This window comes from Ictidomys tridecemlineatus, chromosome 3 (genome assembly GCF_052094955.1).
Source record: "Ictidomys tridecemlineatus isolate mIctTri1 chromosome 3, mIctTri1.hap1, whole genome shotgun sequence".
Taxonomy (NCBI): Eukaryota; Metazoa; Chordata; class Mammalia; order Rodentia; family Sciuridae; genus Ictidomys; species Ictidomys tridecemlineatus.
Genome location: NC_135479.1, coordinates 10624717 through 10651248, shown reverse-complemented (window position 1 = coordinate 10651248; position 26532 = coordinate 10624717). Strand labels below are relative to the sequence as shown.

The 26532-nt window shown below is 42.2% G+C and overlaps 1 protein-coding gene across 2 annotated transcripts in view; it reads left to right on the top strand.

The window, feature by feature from the left end:
• Positions 1-26532, top strand: part of Map2k6 (mitogen-activated protein kinase kinase 6) — a 110991-nt gene that overhangs the window by 40259 nt on the left and 44200 nt on the right. The window lies entirely within an intron of this gene.

Genomic DNA, 26532 nt, shown 5'->3' with positions numbered 1-26532 from the left:
TTCTTGATTTTTTCTTGTCTTTGATGGACAGTGTGCCAGGATCCCCACTGGCTGGTACATCCATGTGTACCATCAGGGCTGGCAGCTCCTTCAGTTCTTAGGTTGTGAGAGCAGAAATATTTGAGGCTGTTGCTGCTGCTGACTGCCACTGCAGCAGCCATGAGGGCTGAGTTCCAAGTCATGTTCTAGGAGGCCCAGTGGTAGGAGCTTCACGATTGAGACAATATTTAGAGTATGTGCCAATGTTATTTTATATTTGGATGAAAAATAGGAAGCATTTTTTTGTGTATATATATATATATATATATATATATATATATATATGTGCTGGTATATTTCAATTAATTTATTTAGAATTTCCATTTGAAAGTAGATGGGAGTAGGTTTGAATGGTAAAGGTTCACCAGTCTAATGAAACCAGTTTGTTGACTGATAAATATTTAAGTATTGAACAATTGTCGTGAGTTTTTGGTACCACTTTGCCCTGATAATTTTCCTTGTTTTGCTGATAGAGTGCATGCCACCTTACTTAATAGTCAAGAATGTGGACTCTGAAGTTACACCTTGGGCTCCATTCCCAAATTCTGGGACATATGAGCTCTTTCCTCTCACGTCTCATTTCTCTGAGTCTCAATTTTCTCACCTGTAGAATGGACGTAGTAGTAGTTGACTACATGATTTTCATGAAGATTAAATGAGTTATTGCATGTATAATGTTTCATGCTTTCTCATTATAAACAATCACTGCTTATTATGATTTTTACATCTTCTCTGATAGATTATATAATTATGTAAGAGAGGAAATGTTTTATTTGCTTTTACAGACCTCAATAATAATAACGATGCATAACCGCTCATTGATAATATTTGTTGATTGAATGACTTGACTGAATGACAGACAGCTGTTTCAAGGGCTGGAGCCCTCTGAAGTGATTCAAGTTGGCAGCCATGCATATGAGATGGAATGGGCTCTGTCAACGTCAAATTTCTCCCGTCCTTGTTAGCACCCTAGTGGAGCTAACCTCACAGACAGTCTTCCATGAAATGACATTCCTACCTTTGTTCCAGCCTGCCCACTCACTTCCCTTGTTTAAATTCTCCCTGTTGTCTTGCATTGTCCATCAAAAGCTACTTAATTTGACCTTTAAACCTCAGCACAGGTAAGCATTCCTTCCTTTTGCTTTAAGAGTCTACATGTATGCATATTCATTTAGCAAACATTTGTTAAGCAACATGCTTAGCAACAGATTGAAAGAGGAAAGTCCATCTCCTGATACTTCCTCATTTCTGATTTTGTTAATTGTAGAGGTGACAAGAGGCGGGCCTGGAGAGAGCATGTACTTATTCTAGCGACAGTTCTATGTTCCTCATTCTTCGTAGCCTTTTTCTCCTCTTAGAAATATTTAGGCCTCTTTTCTTCCTGCCCCACTCTTTTTTTTTTTTTTTTTTAAATTTTTGCAGACTGTCTTTGAGCTTCTCTTCCCTTATGTGAAGGCATTTTGTGGACTAAAGAAATAAAAATGTAAGAGGATGTTCTGCCCTGTTACTTTAATTAGATCCTCGCTTTCCCAGAAAGTGTCTACTTCCTCCTTCCCATCCCTCACCTGGATTTCTCAGCTGATTCCTTTCTGAAGCCATTAGCACCACATCCCCTCTGCTGGTTAAATCTGGGAAAGAGCTTGCATCCAGTGTCAAACCTGAAGTGGAGATCCTGAGCATCTTAGCGTTCCCAGCTTGAGTCTCCGTGGTGTTTTCTCACAGAAGCACATTGCATTTGGTGGATGAACGAAAAGCATTAGCCACAGGACCAGTTACGTGACCTGGGCCAGCCCCTGCTTCCCCATCTCTAAACAGTTAAATGACTTCCACTCACTTAAGTCCTGTTCCCAGTTTTGAAGATCTGTGATTCATTTGTGTTAGCCACTCAGTGGCCTTTTGGTGGGCCGGTGCAGAAAGCTACTGGAATATTGTGTATCTCTGAAAATATATTCGGACTGATTAACAAGTGAACTTCTGACACACCATCTGTTTGTGAAGGTGGATCCTGCCGTGGATTCTGTGGCGGGATAATACCAACAAAGCAGAAAAGTGCATCATAATATTTACAGGGATTACAATAAAAATCAGTAATGACTCATACATTGGTGATCCATTCTATCCTGGTGAGTGCTTGACTTCAAGTGAAGTATTGCTCAGCTATTTATTTCTCCAAAGTCTGCAAGCCAGACAGGCATAAAGGGGTCTCTAATAGGGGAAAGAATATGAGGTCAAGTGAAGAAAGGTTACCAAATATGCTGAACGTATATAGGAAGAGATAAGAAATAGAGTCTGTGTTTTGATGTTTCTCAGAGAGTAATCCTGAGCTGGTGTTGTATCTAATACTGAAAGATATCTGATGGGTCTGCTCTGAGGGCTCACAGCCGTGTGGAGCTCGTGGGCTGATGTTTATTAGTAAGGGGGCCATCGTTAGCCAGGAAAGTTTGAGATAATCAGGAGAGGAGAAGTGGGAGGAAGAGTGGGTGGCAGGGAGCTCTGAAATGCCAAGCTTCTTTACGTTGGGTGTTGATTGGCTCTCCCAGAGGAGGGCTGTGCTGCTGAGATGACTCTTGAACAATGGATTCTCCCTTGGCCTTTTGGACCAGGTCATGGAGAATACACTAGAAGTGCTCTGCTATGAAAATATTAATGTGTATATATCTCTATTTAATAATGACAGCTCCCAAGTCTTGGTTCCCCTAGCGTCCTTTTCGTGGCAGCTCAAGAATGGAATAAGTAATTTTTTTTCCTTTGGCCGAATTTCTTTACCTGATGGTGTCTCAACTTTACCCTACTTCAACCCAAGTCCCTTCCGCCTTTCCAGATTTGCTTCTCCTGTGTTCTCTCTTTCAGTTGATACTTGAACATTTCCCAGAGGGACCTTTTCAGTAGAATTCACTCCTCCCCTTCTCTCTTGCTACTGTTCAAATCCAAGCCCTTTTCTTCTCTTGTTTGGAGCTCTGCCGTAATCTCTCAAGTGGTTTTCCTGCCTCCAGCCTTGTCCTCCATCTTGATCCACTCTCCATAATCCTTCTTCTCAAGGACAACAGCTTATAGAATGATCCAGATTCAGCAGGAGCTCTGGCCCTTTCACTTTTACTATGACTCTTGCTTTATGGAGCATGGTCGGGGGGGGGGGTGGTGAAAGAGAAAAGTATGGAGATCAGGGAGGAGGATGTAACTGAAGGCCAGGTAAGAGATGACGATGATATGCACCGAGGTGTCAGCAGGAGGGATGCAGGAGAGTGGGCAGGTTGAGGATGTATTTTTGAGATAAATTCCCTGGGATCTCCTAGTGGATTAGGTATGGTGATAAAAGGAAAAGAAAAGTTTAAGGACAGCTATTTTGAGCAAGTGGACAGAGGGGATCATCTGTTGAGATGGATGATTTTAGTTTGAAGAAACCATTAGTTGTGTTTTGGATGTACGGAATTGCCTAGGAGTTGTTCAAGCTGAAATAGGAGTTTTGTGATCAGAGCAGTGGTATAGGTTCTAGATTAATCTGAAGCCCAAACACTGAATTTGGAATGAATAACTATGGCAATGTGAAATGATCTTGGAGAAAAAGGGAGGACTGTGTGACACCATACTTAGTGGTGAAGGGTAGGGGAAAAGGGCATAGCAGACGGAGAAGGAGCAGCCAGCAAGCTATGGAAAAACCAGGAGAAAGAGTTGTCTTGGAAGCCAGAAGAGTGAACTGTTTTAAAAAGGAGAAAATGGCTGAGTGTGGCAAAAACTTCAGAGAGGTTGTTTTAGTTTGCTGTGCTGCAATATCAAATTCCTACAACCAGAAGGGTTAAAATAACACCTGCTCATTATCTTACACTTCCGTAGGTCAGAAGCTCAAAACAAGTCTCCCTACGCTAAAGCAATGCTTTTGGTGAGTTGTGTTCCCTTTTGCAGGTTCTAGGGGAGGATGGTCCCCATTTCCTTGTAGGATTGAGATCCCTATTTCATTGGCTGTCAGTTGAGAACGGTGGCAGGTTCTAGAGGTCACCTGAACTCATTGACCTCTGCCCCCTTCCTTCCGTCGTCAAAGCCTGCAAGGCCAGGTCAAGTTCTTCTCACTTGATGTCTTTCTGACCAATGCTTCATCCTTCTTCCACTTTTAAGGACCCAGTGATCTGAATAGGCCCACCAGGAAATCTCCCACCACAAGGTCATTAATCTTAAGCACATCTGCCAAGATCCAGGTGCCATGTAAGGTATCATAGGTCATGGAGGTTAGGGCAGGGATATCTCTGGGAGTGTACGGGCACTATTCTGCCTACCACAGAGGATGAATCAAGTGAGAAAAATATCCCCAGAGGGGTTTGGTGGCCTTCACCAGAGCATTGTGATTGTAGAGAGATCCATATTATGATCAGCGGAGCTGCGAAAGTGAACGTTAGAAAGCAGAAACATTTTTCTTTCTTTTTTTTTTTAAATGGCAAACATAAGAGCTTGATTGTTGACTGATAGAATAAATGGGGTGACAGGGGCATGATGATGATGATACTGGGGGGATGGTGAGGCACCAGAACCCTTCATCCAGGGAGGATGGAGCTTCATCCATCAGGGAGGGGATGAGGCACTGGAATAAAGTAGCCAAAGCACTGGCACCTTCCTAGGGCAAGGGTGGATGGCCCTGGAGCCCAGGGGAGGGCTGGCCCTGGACGAGGGACATGCTCACCTTTGTGCAGAAGGGAAGCAGCAGATGGATGCTCTGTGATCTGAGATGGGCAATGAGCATTGTCCCATCTCATGCCTCTCATTCAGTGAAGTGAGAAGCAGGGGCACCGTATAAAACAGAGCTGTGACCACACCAAAATCAGTGGTGGCTCTACCTGCTCACCTCTGTTGGCATTTTCTGGTCCTGTCTGCCTGGGATTTTACAGTCTTGCACATTCTCTTTGGGCCTCTGGACATAACTCACTTCTCTGCTTTTGACTTGGTGTTTGTTTCTACCCTGTGCTGGAATATCTTGCTTCTTTGAACTTTCCCCTTTCCTTTCACCCTTTGTCATTGCGACCTCTCCTCCTGAATGCACACTTCTCTGGGAATCAGCCTTGAAACAACAGTCGCAAGGATTCTTGGAGATCTCTGTTTATATTTCTTTTGCTTTTGGTATAATTATTTGCCATGTGTCTGTAATCTGCTAAATCGTGTATTCATTGAGAATGAATGGCTCTTTCGCCTAGCACAGTGCGTGTGCCTAGCAAGAGCTCAGGAAATGTTCACTGCCGACAAGGGCATCACAGCAGGGAAATTGAACATAGATCAAACAATATCAAAATAGCCGAGGAAAATAAACCTGTTTGGTGGACATGAACTGTTTCATAATCTTCATTGATTTTGCTAGATCTTTCCTTTGCCCAGGCTCAGCCGGTTTAAGCCTTCCAAGTGTCAATGTTGAATCTGTATCAGTCAGACTCATAGATCACAGAGAGTCCTTCAGGGGATGGATGATGGCTTAGTCATTTTGTGCCATCAGGGTCTGGCACACAGCAAAGCCTGCAGAGAGCAGTAGAGCGTTTAGGTCCGTGAGTCTGTAGGACTTAAAAATCGTTATTGCCTGTTTCTCCAGAAGTGCACTTTGAAGAAAGTCTTTCCCTTGAGAGATGTCCGTCTGTTCTCTGATGAGCCTTAAGAGAAATGTAGCCTGATGTAGCCCTGATTTTGGTCTCTGCATCTGTTTCAGAGGACTTAGGTTTTTCTTCTTTTTCCCCCATATTTTTATGTTGGAGCATTATGGTTATACGTAATTGTAGGACTCTTTGTTACACACTGGTACGTACACGTGCTGTAACAACATAGTGTGGTCAATATCATTCCTCAGAATTGCCCCTTTCCCTCTCTTCCTCACTCCCTTGGTCCTTTTCCTCTGTTCTGCTGGTCTCCCTTCTATTTTCATGAGATTCTCCCCCTCAGTATGTTCCCCTCTTTTCCTCTGTAGCTTCCAAACATGAGAGAAAACATACGGTCCTTAATTTTATGAGTTTGAATTATTTCTAATTTTACTTAACATAATGCCCTCAAGTTCCATCCATTTTTCTGCAAGTGACAATTTTCTTCTTCTTCTTCTTTTTTTTTAAATGGCTGAATAAAACTCCATTGTGTATACATCACATTTTCTTTATCTGTTCATTCATTGGCGGGCACCTACGCTGGTTCTGCAGTTTGGCTATGGTGAATGTGCTGCTATAAAAGTGGGTAAGCGAGTATCACTGTAGCATGAGAACTTCAATTCCTTAGGATAAATATGGAGGAGTGGTATAGCTGGGTCATGGGGTGGTTCCATGCCTTGTGTTCTTGGCCTTGGATTTTTTTGAAATGGGCTCATTTCAAGTTCTGTAAAGTTGAGTGACTTAGCCTATCATCCTTCAACTTATTCTTTTTAAAGAGCCAAATATATTTCACACATGCTACTAATGCATGCAACTTATCAACTCAACAATTACAAGTAAATAAATAACTTTACAATAACCAGTATTTTGAAACATTTTGCAACAGAAACAAAATGTTTACAAAAAAGAGGGTTAATGCCTGCAGAAGATGTTTATAATAAAATGCTAAGGAATAAAAGCAGTATTAAAAATTGAATATACTTCATTTTTTATTTTGGGGAGAATAGTCTACATAAATCTACATAGCTATAGTTTTGTGTGCAAAATTGGCGGCAAGGTAACACACCAGAATTTTTTTTTTATTGGAGCCTTATAGTTATACATAATAGTTGGGTTCATTTTGACAAAATCATACATATAAGGAATTTGATTTCAATCCCCATTTCCCCCGCCCTTATCTTTTCTTCCCCTTCATCCTCCCTCTAGCCTTCTTCCTCTTCTGATCTTACTTTAGCTCTTTTGTTTGTTTATTTTTGACTGGTACTTTACACATAACGGTGGAATTCACTTTGGTAAATTTATACACGCATATAATGTGATTTTGTTACATTTGTTCCCCATTTTCTCCCCTTTCCTGTCCCTCCTCCTTCCTGTTTGATCTTCTACTCCACTGATCTTCCCTCCATTGTTGTGATATCCAATCTCCATCCCCCTTTCCCTTATTTTTCTCTAGCTTCTGCTAGAGAAAACATTCAACCCATGATTTTCTGAATCTGGCTTATTTCACTCAGCATGATGTTCTCCATTTCCATACATTTACTGGCAAATGCCATAATTTCACTCTTCTTTATGGCTGAGTAAAACTCTATTGTGTATATATACCACATTTTCTTAGTCCATTCATCTATTGATTGGTCATCCAGGCTGATTCCCTAACTTGGCTATTGTGAATTGTGCTGCTATAAACATTGATGATGCACCAAAATATTAACAAAAGTTTTGTTTGGGTGGTAGAATTGGGGTAATTTTGATTTTATCCCTTATATCTTTCCTATTTTCTAAAAATTTTTGGAAATATTTTCTACTTTTTGAACTCAGGAAATCCGTAGTATTCGTTTTCAAACATAATTTTCGGTTCTTTTTTTGGGGGGTGATATTGGGGATTGAACTCAGGGGCACTCGACCACTGAGCCACAATACCAGCCCTATTTTGTATTTTACTTAAGAGACAGGGTCTCACTGAGTTACTTAGTGTCTCACTGTTGCTGAGGCTGATTTTGAACTCATGATACTCCTGGCTCAGCCTCCTGAGCCACTGGGATTACAGGCATGTGCCACCATGCCTGGTCTGATTTTTTGGTTCTTTAAGTATGGGTAGTAAAATAGCTTTTTTCTCTTTCAGTTGATGGGTGTAAAAAATCAAGGGTTCTAGATTCGAAATGTTCTTTAGCCAAGAGGACTAGGGAATGATATTTAATGTACATAAATGAATCTTGATCAGGAGAAGATTTGGAGATGACTGACAAGTGATCAGGCATATACCCCTGATCAGGTCTGCTTGATTCCCCTCCCTCTCACAGATGCTCCAGTGGTTTCTTAGAAGGACCTCCCTCTACCCTGGTCTGTGTGATTGGAGGAAGAATTTCTGAATGCAACTTAATTCCCAAGACCAAAATAGATCAGTGAGTCACTTGGACATATTCTGAATCAAAGATTTAAAAACCAAAGCATGCAAATAAATGCTCCTAATGCCTTAGCTGAGTGTAAACAAGTTAATTTTGATTTCAAGGCCAGCCAAATGGCTATTGCTGAAGGCAGCCCAGAGTCTTGTTCCAGTGAAGAGAGGTGGGTTCCTATGGCCAAGGGCCAACATGTGATGGTGTGTTATGTTGTGGTATGCTATTTTATTTTTAATTATGTTTTTGTGTTCCCTATGATATTTAGCACAATGCTGGGCACATGCAAAGTGCTGGATGAGTGAAAGAAACCAGAACAGAAAGTAGCATTATAAAGTATGTGCTGACTGAGTAGGGTACCGGTACATCTGGCTGGCTGGGACTGTCCTGCTTCATGGCTCTTATCTTGATTTAATCCTTAACAGTGTCTTAATTTATTTTACCTTTTGTTGTTGTTGTTGTTTTGCAGGGCTGACGATAGAACCTAAGGCCTCCTGCATGCTAGGCAAGTGCTTTACCACTGAGCTATATATCCCCAGCTCCAAATGTGTCCTTTTTGACTCTCTAATGTGTCCCATTTTGGATGATTATTTCAAAGGACCACCCTTTAACTGACATGGCCAAGTCAAGTCTTGTAGATTGGGGATTTCATCGCTGCACAGCAGTTGTCTGCCTGGCAAAACTTTAAGAGCCACACCCAGGGACACATGCTTTGTAAGGGCCCATCCCCCTGGGGACCCTGTACAATGGCTGCATTGGATGCTTTTGTGCTCAGCCTTTCAGATAGATAATAGAACTGTGGAAGGAGCCTGTGTGGATTAAAGCTTTGGACAACTTGATCTCTTTCTATTACCACAGCTGTTCCAGATGGTGGTAAAACGTCCAGGGCCCAAGAACACTGCATTTAGGGCCAGTGGGATGAAATCCCAAGAACACACTGAGATTGACAAGCTGCCTTGACATTTGCTCTTTGGCTTTTAAGCCACAGATTTATTTCTTCTTTATGGCAGTTTGCACTTCTGTTTCCTTTATTCCTTCAGGGATTCCTGCTCAATCCCCTTTTTCTTTAGAAGAATGAGAGTTTAAAAGGCAGCATGTCTAATTCATCAAGGATTTGTGCCCTTTTAATGCTCCACCAGCCTGTAAAAGGCAGTCTCTAGGAATAAGCACAAGGAGGCCCGAAACGGACACAAACATTTGTACTTCGACAAAGGCCTGGCAGCCCTCTGATTCCTGCCCTAGGACCAGGAATAAATGAGTCTGGGAGGATACTTGCATTTTCTGGATTAGGATTGAAATTCCTGGGAACCTCTAGTGCTCTATAAATTGAAGACTATGTGATGTAACACGAAAATGGTTCTAAACTTTTCTTGGGTCACAAAGTAAGGAAATGATGAGGACTGAGTATCAATGGTCATGTGTGCACACAGAAGGACGATGCTATTTGTCATTTTATGATGATTTTTGTTATGGTTATTTGGGTTTTACGTTACCTAGTGCACTATGTGGATTGTTATGCCAGTGTGGTCAGTAGTTCTGCCCTTCCCACTGGCCACACTCCTCAGCCTCTTCTGCCTCATAGAGACCCTCTTGTCTTCAGATATCCCATCCACTTCCATGTGAGGGTGGACTTGAGGGGAGCCCCTGACCCCAGCCCCAAGTGAGGATGCTTGGTCTAATGAGTCTTAGGGGACCCACGTTCTTTCTTTCAGAGATTGGTTCAGGCATGGGTGGGTGCTATATTCTGGCCAATAAAATGGGAATAATCTTCCTAGGGAGCATTGAAGCAGAGTTTCATTGCCCTCATAAAGATAAGCAGACAGCACTCTGGGCAATGCTGTCTCGAAACTCTGGTAGATTATTACAGGAGTATTATTATTATAGGATGGGGCAAATAAGAGAAGGCAAAAATAAACCACCAAGGACAAATACACCTCGGGTATTCATTGGATTTGGCATATTGGTATGAATCCATGATTCCTAAAATATGTACATGGATGTCTATATGTTATGTGCAGATGTGGACATCTACGTACTTATAAACCTGTGTATAACGTGTATGTATGTTTCTGTGTGTATGCATTCACCTGTTGCCTAGCTCTGACCAGCAAAAGGGCCAGGAAGAAATAGCACCCTCATAATAATGAGAACACTCGGAATGCAGATCTCGACTCTGTGCCTCTCTAAAAGGAAACAGGTCTCCTTGCAGAAATCCCAGGGCTGGGGCATGACGGGGGTGACCCTGCAATGGCAAGTTGTGTCCTTCAGCTAGAGCCCTCAACTGAGGCCTCACTAATCTACTGCACTCTTCAGTTAAGCTGGCTGCTTTTAATTGATAAGGCGGGTGATAAAACTACAGACGCTCCCCAACTGACAAGGGTTGGATTTAGGATTATTTTTGTCTTTATGAGAGTGCGAAAGTGGTATTCATATAAAAACAGCGCTTTGCATTCTGAATTTTGGCCTTTTCCTAGGCCATCAGTACACTCTGTGATCCTCTCTCATGATGCTGGGCAGCAGCAGTGAGCAGCAGCTCCCAGTCAGCCATGCAATTATGAGGGTGAACAACTCATTCTTGACAGCCTCCTGGGCTGCTAAGCTGTAATGTTTGGTAGATTAGGTGTATTAAATGCACTTGCAACTCATGATGGGTTATGCCTCCATAACCCCACCATAAGCCAAGGAATAGCTGTCATGGATTCCCTAGTCCTAGTCATTATTGCCCCTCCTTTGACATAAATTGGTTCCCCTTGGTCTGAAGTAATGTCCTGTGGGGTACCCTGAGGTGGATTAGGAACTCTCATGTCCATCACATGCAGAGAAAGCACATCATGTTCGGAGTGGATGTCAGTTCCAGGATGGAAGAGATCTGTTGTGATTAACCTTCCACCATGGGGCTGGCCTGGCTGAATCCACGCAGGTGCTGTAAGGATTGGCATCTCTCTCTGCTTTTGGTTGGTGGGATGTTCAGCAATGGCAATAGGCTATAGGTAAGAGGGAGCCCATTGTGCTAGACGCAGGCACAGTCTCTTTCCCTGCCCCCTCAGCCATTTTACTTGTCAGTTGATTGTGCCAGCACTGGGTGACCCAGGAGAGGAAGCTGGCTGACATCCACAGGTGAGTCATGCTTCTACCAAGCACCTTTGGATCTGCTGATTCATATGGCATGAGTGACAGGGCAGATTGCACCACAGTCTGGATTGCTGCTATGGACCACATTTCTGCTACCTATGAAGACTCTGAAGATAGAGCTTGGGATAGAGACTTGTGTCTAAGAGACTTATTTGTCGACGTGAACTCCAGAAGTAGGAGGGACAAAGGGGATGAAACAGGGAAGAAGGAAATGTCAGCACGGTGATCCCTGCTAGGGACAATCAATATTTATCCCCATCAGATCTTCTAAGAGCCCCGTGAAATGTATCTCAGAGCTTTGTGCCCAGGAGACTAACCTGGTCATTCTTCAGCTCCTGCCCATTACTGTTCATCAATCCCAGGTGGCCCTACCTGCTTTAGCTCCCACGTTGTGCATGCCCTCAGGCCCAGCGGCTTCTGACAGGTGTCAGAAAACTCTTGGTGCAGGAATCCAGAGGCAGAAGAAATCTCATTCCTGGTGTAGCTGGAGATGTGGCTACATCTGTGTCTGTTTGGAAGCTGATCAAAACCTGTGCTGGGTTGGAAAACTTCACTGAGGACTGTAGTGGAAGGTGGGTGGAGAGAAATGGGGAATGTCACACACATTATGTCCCATGTGCACATTGCAGGCTGAGTAGTCTGGTGAGGAAAATGCAGGCCTTGAACCAGGCCCACGTGGCTCCACTCTTATCTGGTTGTAACACTGTGGTATATTTACCTGCCTGTTCTAAAGTTCAATTTCTCAGCTGCATAGTGAAGATAACAGCTCTTTGTGCAATTGAGAGGTGATAGCTGTTACATCCTTGCTTTAGACCTGGTATGTTAGTGACATCCCCCTGCCCCACTACCTCCCATGCAAATCTGCAAATGCATAGTTAGCTTTCAAGTGTCAGGGGCAGAGGGAAGGAGAAGGACATAGGAGACATGAGGGGGCAGGTTCATAGGGAGAAGGCATGGGATGAAAATGCAGGAAGACAAGCTTTTGGTAGCAAGAGGACAATATGTGTGTGTGTGTGGGGGGGAGGTAGAGGAAGCAGGTAATAGTATTCCAAGTGGGAGGCACAGCCTGGCTATAGATGTGTTCAGGAAAATAAAAAGGATTTGCATTTGATTGGCTTTCAGTTATTTCTCAGGGATGGAAGTGGCAGCTAATACCACCAGGATGGGCTCTTGAATGCATGTGAGCAATCTGAATCATAACTGGAAGGCATTCTGGAAGGTGGTGTAGACAAACTTCTTTGAAAACTAGGAATTTGGTCAGTGTCCAATTAGCTCAATTAGCTCACCTAGAAGTTACCACTGCCCTATTTCTTCCCCCCACTGTGGTCTTTGGGAATGTCACGATTTAACTTAATCATTCTAGAAGAGACATACTGGGGGCGGGTGACATGGTCAGGGGTAGGGGGCTAGCTGTAATTCATTTTTTTTTTTTATTCTCAGAACATAGTCTGATGGAGTAGGAATAGAGTAAATATTTGGGAAACAGAATGACCAAATCCATCCTTTCCACTTCTTTTCTTGGTGGCACTGTCAGCTTGTGTGGCCCCTCAGGTAGGACATTTGATCTCCTTGTGCCAGCGCCAGCCTGGAAGGGTCAATGTCTTGCTTCTTAGTTCACTTAAATACTGAGGGTAAAGACTCTGTATGAGTCTTGAGCTTAGATCCAGGCTGAATGCATGTGTCCCGACCATTTTTCTTCCTATTTCAGATCGAGCTGTGTTTCAGCCTGCACTTACACAATTATTCAATTCACTGAAAAATGATGTGGTCATGTAAATACTCAGAGAGAAGCGTGGGGTGACCAGTGATTCCAGCCTCTGCCAGAATATCTGGAACAGGATGCATTCTGCAGTGAGAGAGGCTACTACAATAGCCATAGCTATTTATTTTATTCAAAAAATGTCTTAGCCCTAGTGAATGGCCTACTGATTCCAGGCAGTGTTAAATATAACAGCATTTCGGTAGCACCAGAGAATCTGAACAATTTCTTGGAGCCTTATGCATGGTAAGATTTTGACTGACTATGAGAATATTTGGGGAGCTAAGCCCGACTTTGACTTTCTCCAATATTTCTCCAGCTGCACAGTTAGCAGGTTCATTACACTTCTGCAATACAGGAGGATTTGGAAAATTAATCTGATACACCCAGGTTGAATGTTTCCTTATGTTTATAAAATTTAAGAAAGCAATTATGTTGTTTTAACCATTCAGCAATTCAGTGGCTTATATTCTCGAGAACTAAGCATTCCAGAGAACTTAGCATCATTTCCTAGAGTTTTGCCTCTCTACCCTCTCACCTCCTTCATGTGGTTTCACTTTCATTCCCAGCATGTGAAACACCAAGGCCCCAGCCTGTACTGCTTGTGGCTACTTCTGTGTCCCTCCTCTTTTTCACAGGACATTCCGTTCTCCCCACCAGCCCTAACCTGTTTGCAACTTGGCAGGCGCAGGGAACAGGACTGTGCATAGACTTACCCCCCTGGGACTGTTCTCAGTTTCAGCTTTTTGGAGTGCGAAGCTTCTGGTCCAACAGCTTTTGGATAGTGACACGTCTTGGGGGGGGGGGTGGGGAGAGAAGTGGTTTAACTGCAGAGAATGTCGTCTTTGGCATACAAAGAGGAAGCCCTCTTGGCATCTCTCACTAGAGCTGCTGGGTATTTTGGAAAAATTCCATTTCATTCTTCCCATTTTTTTTTTTTTTTGATCCTGAACTGGAAGGCCATGGTACCAGTCAGAAATATAGATTGGCAGGGGAGACGATGGTGGGAGGTATCCCAGTTACCTTCCCAAACAAGCTTGCCCTCCAGACTAGATGGACAAACAGAATGCTCCTTGGAAAAGCACCGTCCTCTGAAAAGAGCCCGAGTTCAGAGGTTAGAGGCGAAAGAGAATGTAAAATAGTGTTTCTCCCTGATTTAAAATGGAAAAGTTTAGTGCTAGCTCAGAAAAGTAGTACTTCTGGCTTGGACTTTGGATTCTGACCTAGATGGGATTACTGACTATTAGAATTTGGAGGAAAAAAAAATTGCTAACCTTTAAACCATAGTTTCTGATCCTGAAAATAAGAATTCATTTTTTTTCCCTTAGACATTTTTATTTGATTATTTATTTATTTAGTGCGTGTAGTAAAATACACATAACCTAGAATTCACCATCTTAACCATTATTAGGAATACAGTTTGGCATTGCTAAGCACATCCCCATTATTAGGCTCCCATCTCCAGGGCTCCTTACATCTTATAAAACTGATATTCTGTACCCATTAAGCAATTGCCCTTTCCTCCTTCCACCAGCATTCGCAGATACCATCCTACTTTCTATCTCTATGAATGTAACTACTCTAGGAGCCTTGATTTTTTTTTTTTTACTTTTATTTATTTTTTGGTGTTGGGATTGAACCAGGGCTTCATGCATGGGAAGAAAGCACGCTACTAACTGAGCTATATCCCCAGCCCCATCTAGGTGCCTTGTTGAAGTGGAATCAGACACTGGTTTTCTTTCTGTGATGAGCTTGTTTCATTTGTCGTACTGTCCCCAAGGTCTGTGCCCATTGTAGCATGTGTCCGAATCTCCTTCCTTTTTAAGGCTGAATAATTTTCCACCTAGTGTATAAACAATGGTTTGTTTATCCATGGGTCTATGGGTAGTTGCTTGATTTGCTCCTACCTTTGGGCCATTGCAAATAATGCTGTTGTGAACATACGTGGACAGATATCTCCGTGTGTTAGTTTGTGAGGGCCACCATAACAGAGTGTCCAGTACAAGGTGTGCCTCAAATGACAGAAATTTATGTTCTCACAATTCTGCAGGATAGAGCTCTGAAATCAAGGTGTTGTGAAGGTTAAATTTTTATAAGCCCTCTGTGCTTGGCTTGGAGATGACTGTCTTCTCCTGAGTCTTCACATGTCTCTCTCTGTATGTAGGGCATACTTTCCTCTTCTGATGAGGCCACCAGTCATATTGGATTAGGACCCATCCTCATGGCCATATTTGAACTTGACTATTTCTTTAAAGACATACCTACAAATAAAGTGCTATTCTGATCTACCTGGGGTGAGGACTTCAACATATGAATTTTGTGGGGAAACAATTTGACTTATATCCTCCTGTTTTCAATTGTTTTGAATATATCCTCAGAGGTGGAATTGTTGGATCATATGGTAAAATCCTACTTTTAACTTTTTAGGAAATAGTTCATTTTTTAGGGTGTTTTTTAAAATCCAAATGCACATGAAGTGCTTAGGAGTATAAGGCTGGTCTCAGAAAATGTTGACTTGAATTAGCTACATGGTGAAATTAACTGTTGGATCCCTCGATTTTCAAGCAAAGAAACTAAGCACAAGAAAGGTAAGAAACTAAAGTCTGTAAGCTTCTAGTTAGCATCAGACTCAGAAAAAGACCCCAGGTTCTGGCTGTGTCAGGACTTTTGATCCCAGTCTGTACCCCTTCTTTCCCATTCTTTATAAATTGTTTCTGTATTTACTACTATTTTCTTGCTTTTACGGCAGTTCTCGTTCACTTTTTAAATTTAGTAGAGAGATTGGAACCCTCTGCACTGCTGGTGGGAGTATAAAAATGGTAGAGCTGCTTTCAAAGGCAGCTCGACACTTTTATGGATGGTTAAACATAAGTTACTATTGGACTTGGCAATTTCACTCTTAGATAGATACCTAAGAGAGTTGAAAACATGTCCACGCAGAAACTTACCTGAGTGTACACAGTGGTGTGTGGCATGCTAGCCAAAGAGTAGAAACAATACATACATCCGTCAACTGATGAAAGGGTAAATAAAATGTCACATATCAGTGCTGGTGTGACAGAGTGAACCTTGAAAACATTATGCTAAGTGGCGGGAGCCCGTTTTGTAAATGCGTGATCTGTTGTATGAAAGGTTCAGAATACACAAATCTAGAGAGACAGAAAGTTGACTAGAGGTTATCTAGGGCTGGAGGGAGGTGGAGTTGGAGGGAGATGGGAAGTGACTGCTAATAGGTATGGTGTCTCTTTCCTGGGTGATGAAAAATGTCCTAAAATTTACTCTGATGGTTGCGTAACTGCATATATTTTAAAAATCATCGAATCGTATAATTTAAATAGGTAAGATGTATGGGAAAGAGGTGAATAAATGAATTGCATCTCAATAAAGCTATCCTAATAAAAATTAGCGTGCAAAGACAGTGTCATGGATCCTATTTTAGATCTTGGGGTTTACAACTGTCAGATAAGCGTTCAAAGTCTTTAGCAAACTTTCTAAAATTTCTAGAAGAGTGAGGTACATCCCACATTCACATGTGACCTCAGGGATGTGTGCACGGTTCTTGAGCTGGGAGCCTTTCCCGAGTCATTGGTTTCCAGGTGTTTTGCTGATCAGCTTTAGAATGAAGGAGCTCCTAGAAGAAATAAGGAAGTTCCAGGCCACACCCACTGCCCAGCACTGCCCAGCCCTGCCCAGCCTGGTTTGCCTGCGTGAATATTCCCTTATGTTTTTCATATAACATTGACTACTTCCTCAGAAGCTTGTATACTGTAAAAGGACTGGATAAAAATTCATTTGAAATGACAGGAGCTCCTCTGCTGACTTATTCTGGCCGTTTCTCATGTTTCTTGGCTCCGTGTTTTCTTGGACCCCATGGGAAATCTTGGCAGAACACCCTGTTATACATCAATACCCCGTGCTTCTCTCCACCTCCCTTCGCATGGGATTTTCTCTTGGTTGTCACCCTTTTTGCCCTTTTTACCTCTCAGAGGTCCCATGGTGCTTCTCCTGGTCCCACGGTGTCCACTGGGACACTACTCCATCATTTTTATGCACCTTTCTGGCCGCTTTTGACCCCCTGCCTCGCTGACTTCTTTCCTTGGCTGGACTATTACTCAGATTTCCCATCATTTTTTATAAAGTAGTAACAAGTATACAAAACACTCAAGCTTCAAAACTTTCCTTCGATCATTCTTTATTTCTGTATATCCTATGTCCTGTTCTTTCTCACGGTTCACTTTTTTTGAAAAGTCTGGATTTCCTTATTTTGATTTATGTCAACTGTGGATGGAGAGGCTGAGGTTTCCAAGTTAAGAGCCTGGTGCTGAACGTAAACCTAGAATGCATCACGCCTGGAAGCATTGAGCATGTGAAGGAGAAATGTTTTCGCAGATACTGTGCTAGGAATCCAGCAACCGTGGGCAGACCCATTCTGGACGTAGAGCTGTGTTCCGTGAGAGTGTTATTGGCTACTTGGCTTATTTAAAATTTTTTTTTTTTTAGACATTGGGGAATGGGGCAATTTCTTGGAGTGAAAGATATTATTCTTGATATGAAGAGATGGATGTTTTTCCTACCTAGAAAATACCCCCAAAGAGTCCTTCAGATATTATTTGGTTTTGTGTATTCTTTTTATTATGGATGTGAAGGTTCCTTTCATAAAGCCAGATTTCAGAATCCTGGTGACCCTAAGAGTTCAGTCTAGTCCTCTAACAGGAAGGGAGAATCACCCAGTGAGATGATCCTTAGGATAAGGGGATCTGTGAGTCCATTAGCGGATAAAGGGCCGTCTTCTTTGATATTGAAAGGCACCAGCACCACACACAAAATGAGCATCCCCCAGACACAGCATCCTGCTTGCTCACAGGGACCACAGTCACAACTTTTCAGGTTGCTCAGTTTTTGCTGCTGGAATCAGTCACTTACGTCAGGTAGGTAATGGGCTTTTCAATTTCATCAGAATCCCCTCAGGGACGAGTGTTAGTTTATAAGCTCACGACAGAGCTCTCCATCCATATGGGCAGCTCGAGTGCTCCTCTCAAACCCCAGAGCATTGGTTCGTGACAAAATTAACTGGTGATTGAATGTTTTCCATTTTAGCAACAGGGGAATTAAAGTTCAGAAAGGTTAAATGACCTTGAGCAAAGGTCATGGCAGGCTATAGCCTTTTGATTGAGTCTAGAACCCCTCCTTAGAACCAGGTCATGTCCCCACGGCTCCTGGTAAACAGCCTCATCATGGGCACGTGTTATCTGGAGAGGGCTGGTCATCTGAGTAGAAAGCTTGTGTACAGTGGACGTAATCCAACGTTTTCCTCTGGATCCCAGGATTTATATATAGCCCTGACTCAGTTCAGCAATAATCCTTCCACCAGCTCATGGAAAGAGACTCCTGATGAAGAGTGACTTCAGTTGAAGGACGAGGTGCAATTGTACTGTATGGGGAAACTGACAGCTCATATCTGTGTGAGCTCTATGCATCGGGACAAGGTTCTCGAAACAGTGGAAGTAACATCCCAGAGATATTGTTCTCGTGGAATTAAATAATTCACATGAAATGATGAAGACCATATCTAATGTATAATAAGTAATCAATTCTGATGACTATTTGTTTTTTTTCTCATGAGCAGCCACTCGTTAGTAAACAAGTACCTGACCCAAACAGTAGTATGGCTGATTTGGTAACTTCCAACAGGGATTTATCGAGTGTTACTGCAATATCACTTGGTTCCTTTAATCCCACCAGGGCAAGTATTGGTATCCCCACTTTAAGGATTAGGTTTAAATAAATAACTTCCCAAGTTCTCACCTGCTACCTCTCTTTTTCACAAGGTCATGTTGAGTTGTTTTTCAGTTTACCATTTTTCTTTGTTGGAGACTTTTAAGTCATCTGGCCATATATTCATGAAAGGGTACTTCACTCCATCCTTTATTCTGCTCCTCAATAATTTTTTTTTTTTTTGTTGTGCTGGGGATTGAACTCAGGGTCTCATGCATGCTAGGCCAGTGCTCCCCCACTGGGTCATATGCCTAGTTCCCGTGCTCCCCAATAATGAAGGCTTGTGAGAGTTTCCATTAGTAACATTCATTTGAAATAATTCCAAGAAAAATCAGCAACACATAGAAAATCTTATAAAATTAGTATATCCAGGGATCATTATACATTATCTGTTAGCATTTTTGAATAGCATAAAAAAATTGGGAATATTGTGCAGGTAATAGTACATATGAAGATGTGGGCAGAGATGTGAAACTACACACGTTGTGCACTATTTCTAACACAGAGGTATAATAGATGGGAATATTTGTTTTTGTTTTGTTTTTTGTTTTCAAGAGGCACTAGGTAGCATAGATAAATCTACACTTTTTTACTCACAGTCCTGGGATCATGTAGGTAGGTAGAATTTTGTTATGCTGCGATTGGGAATTTATGTATATTTTTTCTTGTGCTCAGTCTTGGAGATGAACCAAGATGATTGCTTGAAACAACTCTAGATTTATTACATAACACTAGAGAACTCCACTTCTTTTGACACCCTCAGTGGTGGCATTGCCTGGAGATATATTTGTCAGTTATAGTGATGCTGGTTTATTCAGGAGTAGACACTGAAGGCTTCCGTCTTTCTGTAGGACCTGTGGAACTTTCCCGTCAAGAGTTACGTGAGGGTCTGACATGGTGTGGAATATCAGTACCCTGGCGTAAGCCCAGCTACTTTGCAAATAAGTTGTTAGCTTTCTCTTTCCAGAAAAAATCTCATATTTAAATTTTGTGGTTTCCTTGGAACTATTTCTTAGTTTTTGCTTTTTAATTGACCATCATAAGCCTCTAACTAAACGTGTCTCCAGTGAGAGTTGCCCTAAGCCAGGAAAATATGCCGTGGCACAAAAGGCGAAGCCTACATGATGGTCTTTTGCCAGGCTGTGCTCTGAGAAACGTGACTCTCAACAGTGTCCAGCTTCTCTGTGGAGAAAGGTGACCAGACATTGTAGAGACAGCCACGGGGCACAGGATTAGACTGAGGTTTTCCAGGTGGGGGAGTTCCAGTTACAGGGCAAAGAACGCTGCCATATTTTTGGATGTTTCTTTGGCGATGGCTTCTTTACCCTCTTGTTTCTTATTGGCAGGGAACAGGAGGCATTCCAGAACGTGCCACGGGCCTGGGGACAGGGCTGCCTTTCTTCCTTATGATTTTTCCTCCCCTTTGGCACTGAGTTAGAATAACCTGGAGCCAGGACAGTGAGTCCTCCTTCTTTGCTTCAGCGCAGATTCACAGGATTAACAGGTGGTTCTGGGGCAGAAGCTCATTGGACGGGGGAGATGACTGTTCATGCCTTCCCCAAGTGCAGGTGACACAAAAGAATGAAAACATTTAAACCTTTAAAAAACCAAAAAGAAAAAAAAGTAAAAATAAAACCTAAGTGTATGTGTGTGTGTGTGTGTGTGTGTGTGTGCGTGTGTGTGTATGTGTGTGTGTTTTACAATCCTGACTACAGTGTTCCCTCTTACGAGTCAAGTAATAATAACAGCAACCTGAAATAAAAGTGGAAAAATGACCTGAGCACATAGTTCACAGAAAGAGGAACACAGATGTCAGTAGACAAAACTACGCAGCTTCATCAAATATTTAAAGAATGTGATTAAACAATAAGGTAGCCCCGTTGATCTATCAAATTGATGATTAAAACCTTTTTAAATTATGGAAGTGTTCCTAAGGGATTATTGATCTCTTCCTTTTAAATTAGGAGTTTAAGATAGCTGGCTAGATTGCATAAAATTTGGCAATTTGACATGCGTTTTAAGTAAATGAGACCACCTGTGAAGTCATCCTGCCAAACGAAAACATCACCCTTGAATTGGATCAAGTTCTGACCAACAGAGGAATATGTGCATTGACAAAGCAATGGTCAGCAGAATCCGACAGGAAAGCAGATGACCTGTATTTTTTCAGCAAAACAATTGCATGAGTTTGGGTTTTGGGAGAAGCAAAGAGAAATGGAAGAATACATAGATTAAAAATGCACTTAGAAATTTACCAACCAGTTATAAAGCTCAAACTTCATTTTGATCCTGATTCAAACACACAGTAATTAAAAAATATCTGAGAATTTTTTTAAAAAATGAGATTAAGATCGTGAACACAGCAGCTATTTAAGAAATTATTTGTTTAGGCATGATAATGGTGTTATCGTTATGTTCTTCAAATGTCACTCTCTTAAGCCAGGTGTGGTGGTGCACACCTGTAATTCGAGCTAGTTGGGAGGCTGAGACAGGAGGATCGACAGTTCAAGGCCAGCCTGGGCAACATAGCATGACCTTGTCAATAATAATAGTAATAATAATAATGATAATACAGTAGTCAATTTCTTTAGAGATATTTGGTAAAGAATTTACAGGTAAAATGATTCAACATCTGGGAAAGTGATGTACTTCATCACTTAGTTGGAGCTATGTACCAGTCAGCCTTCTGTCACTGTGACAAAATAAGCAGATTACAAGGAGCCAAGATTGAATTTTGCTTATTATTCCAGAGGTTTTGGTCCATGTTCAGTTGGCTGCATTGCTTTTGGGACTGTGGCTAGGCAGAACATCGGTGGAAAGTACATGGCAAAAGTGCTGCTCAGCTCACAGTGGCCAGAAAGGAGGGGGGGGAGAGAGAGAGAGAGAGAGAGAGAGAGAGAGAGAGAGAGAGAGAGAGAGAGAGAGAGAGAGAGAGAGAGGAGGAGAGAGAGAGACACTCCTGTCAATGGCCCATCCCTAGTGACCTAACTTCCTTCCACTAAGTCCAGCCTCCTAAAGCTCTCACCACCTCCCAATGTGTGCCTTCTGCTGGGGACAAAGCCTTCAACACATGGGGCTTTGGGGGACATCTAATGACCTGGGAAAGAGGCAGAATAGAGCCTGTACTCATAGGTAGCATCTAAGAAGGCTCATAGATGGATTTTCTTGTATTTCATTGTACTCTCTGTCTGAATCAAAAGTTACTCTTCTGTAGTTTTTCTTGCTTAGAAGGGGGGCGGGTAATCACAGTGCTATTAAAATTGTGGTCTTTGTGGTGCTGGAGATAGTGACTTAGTGGTAGATCGCTCGTCTTGTAGGCACGATGCCCTGGGTTCCAACCCTAGCATACACACAAAAAGTGGTCTTGGACCAGAGGGGGAATAAAAAACCTGCTTCTTCCAAGAAATAAATTTATCTTTCTCACAATCGAATATTTTCTGCTATTCTATGGCAACTTTAAGTCTTAATATTTTGTCCAATATCAAATATATTCAAAAGCAATATGGTAAACCACCACACATTCATTACTGATCTTGTTTCAAGTCCTACTAATCTTATTTCCTCTCTATCTCCACCTTTCCATTCCTTACTGCCCTCCATGTTATTCTGAAGTCAATCCGAGAATCATATTATTTCCTGTGTAAACATTTCCATATTTGTGTCTGAAATATGAGAGCTCCTTTTAAACATCGTCAGCACTTGGTGAGCATTTCGAAAAGACCAACTGCCCCCCTGAATGGGTTTGCAACTTGTTTCCTAGTTTTTTTTTTTTTTCATTTTAAGCTGATGTTTCTAACAGTCTTCTGTCCATATTTCCTTTTGATAAAGACGCATGAATGGAGCAGTGTGGAAACAAGGAAGGAGGGTAGACAGACTGGAGCTTCCCCGTGCGCCACTGCCCAGTGGGTCTAGACCCCACTAGAAGGCATCGGCGGCAGAGATTCTCCTTTAGGTTCTTCCAAAAGTCCAAAGTCAGCACAGAATGGCTAACATCACAAAACACACTTCGTCTCTACCAGGTCTGAAGACAGAGCTTTAACCTTGGGAAGCTTCAGGAAAACCCTGAGTGCACATTCTCATTCTCCTTTGACAGGACCAGCGATTCTTTGTGTCCTTCACTTCATGTCCCGCTCTTTAAATGTCCTTCCCCTTGGCCACCTTCTCTTCTTTCATTCCGCTTCCCTGTCAGTTCACCTCTCTTCTCTCTGTCACTCCCAGATCTATATGTTTCCCCTCATCTCGCTTTTAAGCTTCATTGGCCTACTTGGAATCTGCCACGTGAGCCTCCAGGATCTTCTCCTTAATGCATCTCTACTGACAGTCATTACCTATCCTGTCTCCACCACCCACCTCCGTTGGTCTGACTTTCCTCCTTCAGTGAATTTCATCTCAGTGTGGAAAAACCAGATGAGGATCATGGCGATTTCTACTGCTAGTTCTTCCTCATTACTACTTTATATGACTGTTTCACTTCTGTCCCTCTGTCCCTCCTAGTCAGTAAGTTACCAGAGCTTGTAGATGTTGCCTGTGCAGAGGTTAAGCAGCTTATTTTTTAGCCAGATCACTGTGGTCTCTGCTCTTATTTCTTGGCGCGGGTGCTTACTCTGCATGTGGGTGAGATGGGGCAGACAGTGCTTCTGGCTTTGAAGAACATGCATTTTGAGTGGAAGAGATGGATGAATGAATGGGTTCAATTAGTCAGTGCAGGAAGAGAGACATTAAAGAGAACATCCGGAGCACTGCGGCTGCATCGAGGAGGGACATTTATTAGACTAGGGCTTTCATGGAAGGCTTCCTGGAGAGAACGTGGTTGAGCTGGGTTGAAGTTGATCCGAGTAGACAGGTAATAAGGACATTCCAGGGATAAGATAAACAAAGACTTGGAGGCGGAAAACAGCAATGCGTGTGTGTATGTGGGTTTATGTGTGCATGGACCACTGTCTCAGAACATCTGCAGATATTAGATGAACTAATCTTCATGCAAAAATTTTTTTTCTGAACCATCATTGTGGCATGCCATTCTTCTGAAAAACATGGATCGTTTTCCCTCTTCAGTCTGAAATTAGAAACTTCTTAGTGACAGTGCTGTAGTCTCTGACTTCAACCTATTTGCCCAGGCTTCTGTCACCATTTACTTTGTCCAAAGTAGACAGCTCAGAATTCTTTGAATACACCCCAGTGCCTTACCAGTATCGGTAGAGCATCTTCATTTTACATGGAATCCCACTGTTGCCCTTCTGAGCCCTGATTGACAAAATCCTAACCATTTCTTGAGCTTTTGATTTTGGAAACATTTAAATTTGCACAAAGAAGACACATACAGTATAATGAGCTCTCATGAACCCTGAAATCCTACCAGTTCTCAAAGGACCACCTGAAACACCACATCCACTGTGAGATCGTTTTGTTTTTTGTTTTTCCTTGTCTGGTTTCCTTTCATCTGCTTTAAGGACACAGTGCTTCTCTCACCCACCACATATATGCACTGTGATTAGAAAAATTAGATTTTCAAATACGCTTGACTCTTTGAAAGCGGAATTTGCATCTTGATGGATTTTGTCCCCAGTAATGTCTACTGTGGTAAATTATTGACAGTTTCAACTCAAAGATAGAAATAGTTCAAGTGCAACTGAATTTGAAATTTAATTCTTATTAGCCAGAAGGAATTGCTTGGTTGTAGAGGAAGTATCAGGGGCCTGGGGGAAAGTGATCTGATCATTGGAAAGTGAGAAATGGTGGGAAAGTAAAAATTTTACCAGGACATGCTCTAGACCCTGGTTGGACCCTGGTTGGACTCTTAGTCATGTGTGGAGCTTTCAAAAAAAAAAAATATGGATCCTGAGACTTATTCCCAGAAGTTCTGAGTCTGTAGAGCTGGAATTGTTCCCCTATTTAGTGGTAACAATAAATGTATGATTCAAGATTGATGACATGTTTGAAAAATTTTTAAAAAATTTGGCATAAATAATACAGTAGAACAACATAGGGCATTTGAAGAAAGATGGGGCCCATACAGGGAACATTTTTCTGAGCTCATATTTTAAACATACAAACACAAATGTGGAAGGTAGGGAAAAGAAGTATTTATTAAGCACTTATATGCTAGGTACTGCTAGAGTTCTTCACCTACTTTGTGCCAACTGAGTCTTTTAGTAGCCTAGTGATATTGTACATCATCTATAGCATCATCTATAGTGCATAGGTGCATTCTTCACCATGAAGAATGTTCCTTAAGGTCACATTGTTAATAGGTGGTATAGCTGGGATTTGAAAGGTCGTCTTATTTATGGTTACATTTGTGTTATTTCCACTTCAGTTAGTTTTTTTCTTATTCTTTCTTTCTTTTTTTTTTTTTTTGGATGGGCTTAATCCAGTTGTTCAAAACAGACAAGAAAAGGGCAACAAATATTCAGTCAACAGATATTTATGATATTTGCTGGAACAGGGCAATATCATTGTTATATTCTTATATTCTAGAGTTTATATTCTAGTGAAGAATACAGATAATAAATAAATGCAAAAATAATTAAAGATAAAATTACTATAGATTATGAGAAAGAATAAGAGAAAAATAAATGGAAGATGGCCACAGAGATCTAATTTAAAGAGAGTGGGGGAAGGTCTGGGAAGTTCTTTGGGCCACATGATGAGTGAGCTGAGTTTGGCTGGCTGTATTCTCATGGACAAGAAGGGCAGGGCCCTCCAGGGAAACAGTATGGGGGTCAGGTAAGCTCCCAAGAGGCTCATTCTGCCTCCTTGAAATCAAGTGTTCCTATGTGCTTTTCAGTTTTTCACCTCTAAACTTTAAGTAATTCCAAGGACATTTGGGATACTCCTTCAGTCCAGGGGTGTATGGGATCTGGTGGTTTTGGGGGATTGGAAGAGTCCCTGTCCACTTTAAAAATGGCTGCTGTAGAGCTTGTTTTCTCTCTGAACTTCTGTCCCTCTGCCCTGCTCCATTAGCGCTTTGCATATGATCGCTGCAACCGAATAACATCTAATGACACTTCTCTGCCAATTTTATTGCCAACTACACTTGGAACTGAAGCCCAGATGCAAGTGGTAAGGAGAGGGCAGCCAAGGCCTCCAGGTTGCCAGTTACTTGGCTAGAAATCCCATTCATATTGGGAAACAGATTTTTAAAATAAATTTGGCACCGGAAGTGCTGCGATCCTTTTGTGGAGCTGTGTCAATAATCATAAAGCCTCAGAATCATGCTCTCCAACCTTCCGTCAAGCTGACAAATGTTTGGGCATCAGCATATCCTCAGGATGCCACCTTCTGCTGACCGTGTGGGCTTCTCGTGCTGTTGGGGTTGGCACTGGAGCTCAATCTTCTGCTTTATGTAATGAGGCTCATCAGAGAGGCCCTTTGTGCTCACCCTCTCCGAGTGGGTGCTGGGCAAGACCTCTTGTGTACCCCATCATTTTCCATATGGTCAAAGCTAGTGAGCATTTCTGCGGTGTGCTAAATATGTTCTAACGACCGGCAAGATTCACCACCTCCCCCAAGTGCCATCTTGCTCCAAGCCAGGATTATCATGACCCAGCTTTGGTTTAAGATGAATTTTGCAAATATACGTGTGTGTCGGGACTGTACTATTTTCGGAGAAAATAGGCATGGGTGTGACACGGGCTGATGTAATGAAGTGTGGCATGTGCCCAATCAGGTTGGCGAGGCTTCCTCTTTGCAGATTGTACCAAGAAGAGGGCAGAAATACACAGAATCCTCTCTCTCTCTCTCTCTCTCATTCTGAGAAGGCTGGTTGCTAGCTTCTGACATCATATAAAGCCTATTTTCTGACTTCTTTTTTTGTTTTTTGTTTTTG